This window comes from Pteropus alecto, unplaced genomic scaffold, assembly GCF_000325575.1.
Source record: "Pteropus alecto unplaced genomic scaffold, ASM32557v1 scaffold398, whole genome shotgun sequence".
Lineage (NCBI taxonomy): Eukaryota > Metazoa > Chordata > Mammalia > Chiroptera > Pteropodidae > Pteropus > Pteropus alecto.
Genome location: NW_006442497.1, coordinates 5483810 through 5490869, shown reverse-complemented (window position 1 = coordinate 5490869; position 7060 = coordinate 5483810). Strand labels below are relative to the sequence as shown.

Genomic DNA, 7060 nt, shown 5'->3' with positions numbered 1-7060 from the left:
CCTTCAGTTTCATTCACCGATGTACCCTAAATGTCTAGAAGCAGTGCCTGGCACTTCGTATGTATTCACTAAATATTTGTCAAATGAATGAATGGATGAAGGTGCCCAGGAAGCACTCACCTTGTGCCATCTGTCCTTGGGAATCTGCTTGCAATAGACATGCCATTTGAGCAGGTTGCCTGTTGTGCTAGTGTCCCATGGGTGGGGAAGGCCTGCATCCCCTGGGAGGGTGCCTACATAGTCTGGCCACCTGCCCGTGTCCCTACTTTGTCCTCACTGGCACTGGAAGTAGGATGGTGCTGATACTGCACTATGCTAAGACAAAGAAGGATTTTCCAGACTCCATCTCATGTGGTGAGGGCCCCAGGGCAGGCCTGAGAGCCCACCAGGTATGAATGGAGCTGTTTGCAGCTAAGGATTTTGGAGCCTCTGGTAGGACTGCATTCCTGAATCCCGCCCTGCTTCCCCTCCTTTCTCCACAGTTCAGTTCCCACCCTGTGAGTTGTGAGAAGTGGAAAAATGCCTGGTTGAGCAATTGAGGGCTAAGGCAAAATCCTTGTTTACTCAGCCTCTATCTTCTTGTCTTGTAACTAGAGCCCAATTCACAGACTTAATCCGGAGAAGTCATGGCCATCTCCACACCCTGGGTGCTTCCCATTACTCTCAGCCCTGTGGTTGCGCCCCAGCCCAGACGTCTGGGCGGCCTCCTCTTTGAGAGCCTTCGGCTGTGGATCAGTGAGTCCGTTTTTAATCCCTGCTCACAGTTTTGCTTTTGACCTTCTAACACTCATATATCCAGTTGCTTACTTGATATCTCCGTTCAACCTGTCCAAAACGTCACACCTGGTTTTTCCTCCCAGGCCCGTCTGGGTCACCCACAGCCTTTTCTACTCAGTAAATTGCAAGTCTGTCTTTCTAGCCGTTTGGGTCAAAACCCTTGACTCCCCTTTTCCTCTCCTAGCCCGTGTTCATTTTGTCAGGTAAGCATGTTGACACCTCCTTCCAAATAGAATTAAAAAAAAAAAAAAATCCAGCCACTTCTTACCATCCCCACCACTATCATCTTGCTCTGAGCCACGGCTACCATCATTGTGCCCTTGGACTATTGCAGTCACCTACTGACTGTTCGTCCAGACTCCAGTCTGTTGTTTTTACCTAGTAAGTCTGATCATATCCTGCTTCTCCTCAGAACATTCCACTGGGTCCCTGTAGCCAGGGTAGAAGCAGAAGAAGGAACACAGTGGCCAGTGAGGTGCTACATGATCAGGCCCCATTGTGACTCTGACTTCAGGGTTGTTTCTTCCTCTTATCTCACTCATTCCTCTCCTGCAAACTGGCCTCTGGTGGTTCAGATGTTCCAGGCGTGCTTCTTTGGGGCCTTTGCAGCCCACAAAGCAAACTGCCTGCAGTGAGCTGAGTAATGGTCCTCCAAAGATATCCATGTCCTAATCTTCAGGGACTGTGATTGTTACTTTACCTGGCAAATGCAGGTGTGATTAAGTTACAGATCTCAAGATAAGGGGATGATCATGGATTATCTAGGTGGGTTCAGTGTAATGACAAGAGTTCTCATAAGGGGAGACAGGAGGGCCAGGGTCAGTAGGAGATTTGACAATGGAAGCAAGAGATTTGAGTGATGCTAGGAAGGGACCATGAGCTAAGGAAAAGCAGACAGCCTCTAGACATTGAAAGAGACAAGGAAACCAGTTTTCTCCTAGGGCCTCTAGAAGGAACCAGCTCTGCCAACACCTGCCTTTAGCTCAGCAAGATCCATTTCAGCCTTCTGAACCCCAGAACTGTATAAGTCTGCATTGTAATTTTAAGCCCCTTAGTTTGTGATAATTTGGTACAGCAGCCACTGGAAGCTGAGCCACTCCTTCATCCCTTTTCAATCTCTTGCCCACTCTGTCACGCCCATCTCTTTATCATGCTCTACTTTTCCTATTTTCTGCAGCACTTATCACCTTCTAACAAAACTGAATCATTTACCTGTCCCCCAGGCTTCTTGTGAGTTGTGCGTCTGCCCTCACAAGAATGTTAAATTCCCCTAGGGCACAGATCTTTGTTTTGTTGACTGATATACCCCAGCACCTAAAACTGCATCTTGTGTATAAGAGGCGCTTAATCAAAGTTGTTGAATGAATGAGTGAATGAATGAACGAATGGTTTCTTGGCCTGGAATTGCCCTGTCTCCCTGCCCTGTCCTCTCTGCCTGTGTCCTCAAAGTCCATTTCAGCCTCAATTCCCCTAGGGCACAGATCTTTGTTTTGTTGACTGATATACCCCAGCACCTAAAACTGCATCTTGTGTATAAGAGGCGCTTAATCAAAGTTGTTGAATGAATGAGTGAATGAATGAACGAATGGTTTCTTGGCCTGGAATTGCCCTGTCTCCCTGCCCTGTCCTCTCTGCCTGTGTCCTCAAAGTCCATTTCATCTAGCTCTGATGAAATAAGGGGTTGGGTGTCCTTTTTTACAAGGTCTCTCTTGTGAGTGGCTTCCCACTGCGTACGATGGCACTTCCTGTTGATCGCTGTCGTTGTGTGCCCAGTGATGGCGAGCGAGCTGGCTCTTTGTGGACCCCCCACTCTGCCCAGGGCACTCACACTCTGTCCCATTGGGTGGGAGTAAGTTGCATTGCAGCCAGGGAATTAGTTTTGTTTTGTGTGTCTCTTACGTAGTGTTGTCAGATCCTAAGGGACCCAGTTGATCTGTACACCCAACCCCTTATTTCATCAGAGCTAGACGAAGATGACCTGGAGAGGGGGGTTCCTGCTCAAAGTCAGCATGTTGCCATGGTGATTTCTAGACCCTCCTGGTGCTTCCACTCCCAGCAAAATGATCTGTTTGGGGACTCCTCCCCACTGCCACACCCAGGGGCAGCAGGGCCTTGCTCTTAGCAGGTATGTAGAATTTGAAGGTTGGGGATCAGTCTTGGTGGAGCAGCTGGTGAGTGCAGGAAGGTCTTTTAAAGGAAGGTGGAAGGTTTTCTCCAAGGACTAAGGGAGACTGAGGGGCTTGTCTCGTCAGCAGCAGCTTGTGTGGAGGATGGGGTATTTGGAAGAAGGAATGGAAGAAAAGATAAACAGTAGTGAGGATGGGTGAGCAGGTGGGACAAGAATTGTAGCACGTGACCATGGAAGAGCAAGAAGGATAAGGGAGGCCTTTTCCCTAGAGGGCCTGAGATTTGCTTCCCCAGGACGCAGCTGCAGGCTATAGGGGTGACCAGTTGGCTGTTAGGAATACTCCTTCCTGCTCTCTTCCCTGAGGAGGACACATTTTGAAACACTTCCTGAGTTGGAGAGGGGAGGTGACATCTTGCCCCCATCTCTGCAGACTATTGATGAAGTGTGATTAGTTATGAACCTACAGCTGTGTTTTTGCACCACTCCCCCTGCCCATACACCCGCTAGTCCCACTGGGGGCTCCCCTCTTCCTTGCTCCTCCCTCCTTGGTCCTCCCTCTGCTGGCTGGTGACTCACTCAGCTCTTGTGCAACAGCCCAGGCTCTTGCTCTTGGAGAAGAGCTGTTTTCCTCCATGCCATAAGCTCCCCTCCTGATTTATGTCTTTTTATTTGGGTTAATGCTTTCCACATTTAGGTCTAAAGATTAGTATGTGGCTGGCTTATTGCTGCAACCACCAAAACCCCAGTGCCCAGTTGGGCTCTGGCGTGGATAAGGCAGCCAGACAGCTAGACAGGGACTGAGGGACAAAGAGCAGCTGGTCCGTCTGGCCTCCGTGCCTCCAAGAGGGAGGTTGAAGGCCGAATGCAGCCCCCACTTCCGACTTGCCTGAGACTTGTCTGCGTGCCTGTTTCCTGTGGCGGACACACATCTTGGAGGGGTGTGAAGAGGTGATTGCCTCAAGCCTATAACTTCCCACTGAAGAAGCTACCTCGGGAAGTGAGAGGCACAAGTTGTAGGGTGTGGAAAAACGTTATCTCTGTGGCTTTAAAAGACGTTGCACAACAGTGTGTGTGTGGTTTTTTTTTTTTTTAAACAATAATATTACCTTTGTTGCTATGGTATTGTTGTGGGGGTGGCTAATTGGACCAAGGCCTGATACAGGCTGGTTTCTGGTGCCCATAGTGATTATCAGATGGCAGCCATGGGACCTGCTTTTATTTCTTCCCTAGAGTGGAAGGCTGGCAGAGGGGATCATTTGGTAGTATCCGTGGGGTGCCTTGCCCTCGTGGGGACCCTGGGATATGGTGGCACCCTGGTTGGAAATGGGATCCGAAGCAGGGATTTAGTCAGGGGAGGACAGTCCCTGGTTATTTTTAAGGCTGGATGACAGCCTAGATTTGCTGAGAGCCAGGAGTTTGGGAAGTCCTCCTTAGAGTCCCCAGACCACAGGGGAAAGGATATCCACAGCAGAGAGAGGGCACAGAGGTGCCTGTGGCACCCCCGGAAGCTTATGTCTTCTGTGCAGTTGGTAACCTGGGCCCACTCACCTGGCAGGTACTGTCTTCCCATTGAGATTGTAGCATCAATGCAGAAGATTGCATATGGCGTGTGCTTTAAATTTTTTGTTGACTGTCCATACCCAGAAGTGTGTCTTGGTTAATTTTACCCTTATTGATAGGTAATATATAGATCAGGTCTGATATTGGAAAGGTACTAAGGAATATAGAGTGAAAAGTTGGCCTCTCTCCACTTCTGTCCTCTGTCAATTCCCTTCCCCAGAGGCAAATAAGTTACCGGGTTCCTGCGGGAACTTTCAGAAATAGTGCAGGCATTTACAAATATATGAGCACCTTTATTTTCCTTCATACAGGTCACAGCTCCCTCTTTCTTCCATACCTTGCTTCTGCTGCTGTTTCTGTTTTTTTTTTTTTTTTTTACCTGCTGAAGATATCCTTGTATATCTGTCATTCCACACATGGTGAGTATCTTTGAAGGATCGATTTCCTCAAGTTAAAAGGCCGGAGCAGAGTATGTGTTTGTAATTTTGATAGAAAGTGCCACATTGCTTGCAACCAAGGCAAATTTATCTTACCTGTCCACCAGCAGTGTCTAGGAGTGCCCATTTCCCCATAGCCCATTACCTGCACAGAATACTTTGACATTTAAAAAATTTCCGTATGGAAAAGTTTTGTCTTTGCTCTCAGTTGATTTCCTCTCCCCGTCTCTCCCCTGTACTATTACTGCCTCCCATGATGGCAGTGAGTGGGTGGTGTCCCTGCAGGCTCCTGAGGACTACAGGGAAAAAGGACCCTCTGTTCCTTAGACTCTCCTCAGAGCAGCGATCTAGCCCCTCTGCAGGATGGCAGATTGTTTTCCATGCTATCAGCTCAAGGGAGTCCTCTTTTTTTGACATTTGAGTTTTCTGCTCATGATAACATCACCAGAATCCATTTCTTACATGCTGCTTCCTTATCTTTTCCTACTTCTTCCTCTCTCTAATCTGCATCTTCCCCCACATGCAGGAGTTGTATTTCTTGTTTGCAGTTTCCTCACTCTGCTACTTCTGCTTCTCACTGTCCAAAGAGAGCATCTTTTCATTGAAACGTCAGACTTGGGCAAATATCTCTGGATACTATTCCAGTTGTGCATCTTAAGACACATGCTTAAGAATGAATTCTAGGGTAAAATGGAGTGTGATAGCTGCATTTCTCTACCTCTTAAGTTTTTCTAGTCAGAAGGTTGGAACTGGACTCCAGAATGTTTGCAGAGGTTCTCTAAGCCAGCACAGGCCAGTAGAACTTTCTATGATGATGGAAATGTTCTATATTTGTGCCGTTCAATACACTATCACTAACATGTGGCACTTGAGATATGGCTAATGTGTCTGAGGATGGCTAATGTGTCTGAGGAATTGGGTCTTCAATTTTTTAAAATTAATTTATATTTAAATAGTTACATGTGCCTAGTGGTTACTATATTAGAAACAACACAGCTTTAAGCTGTGCACTTTTCAGGATGCGAATAAGACTCTAAGAAGCAGAGTATATTTTGATCTGTGTTTCCTCAAGTCAAAATATGGAAGCCGTTCTTTCCAGGGTGGGGTGCCCACACTTGGTGACCTGTTTTTGGAGCTTATGTATTTCCTCTATTGGAAACACCATTGAGGTTAAGCTACAAGGCCCATCAGGGAGGGTCCCAAATTCCAACTTGGAATATTGGTTTTTCTTGAGGAATTTCAATATCCACAGATGTAAACAGCAGGCACTGAGCGAGGTGTTGTGGGCACAGACATGAACAAAGCAAGCTAGGCCTGTCCATATGAAGCATCTTGTGGTATTTTTCAATACAGGTGTCAAATCCAGTTATATAAGTTTGGAAAATCATGATCCTTTACACTTAGAACTTTTCTTTGTTGAAAGGGATTAAGAAATACAAATTGCCAGTTACAAAAATAGTTGTGAGGATGTAAAATACAGCTTAGGGAATATAGTCAATAATATTATAATAACTATGTATGGTGTCAGATGAGTGCAAGACGTATGGGGTGATCACTTCATAAGGGCTAGGATATAAATGTCTAACCATTATGTTGCACACCTGAAACTAATACAATGTTATATGTCAACTGTAATTGAAGAAAAAAAAAAAACCCCCTTTATATCTTGTGGTGGTAAGAAGAAGAGATGTATTCATTTCCCGTTGCTGCTGTAATGAATTGACACAAACTTAGTAGCTTAAAACTACACATTTATTCTCTCATAGTCCTGAAAGTCCACAGTCTGAAATGATTCTTATGAGGCTAAAATCAAAGAGTCGCAGGGCTGGCTCCTACTGGCGGTTCTAGGAGGGGAATCTGTTCTTTTTCTTTTCCATCTTCTAGAGACGCCTTTGGCTCATCGCTGCCCATCAAATGAATTGACACAAACTTAGTAGCTTAAAACTACACATTTATTCTCTCATAGTCCTGAAAGTCCACAGTCTGAAATGATTCTTATGAGGCTAAAATCAAAGAGTCGCAGGGCTGGCTCCTACTGGCGGTTCTAGGAGGGGAATCTGTTCTTTTTCTTTTCCATCTTCTAGAGACGCCTTTGGCTCATCGCTGCCCATCATATTCTTCTCCCCCCATTTCTGTCCTCCCATAGGCTACCCTCTCC

General features: G+C 46.4%; 1 protein-coding gene across 1 annotated transcript in view; it reads left to right on the top strand.

The window, feature by feature from the left end:
- Positions 1–7060, top strand: part of GAS7 (growth arrest specific 7) — a 202123-nt gene that overhangs the window by 52308 nt on the left and 142755 nt on the right. The gene's annotated exons all lie outside the window — the stretch shown is intronic.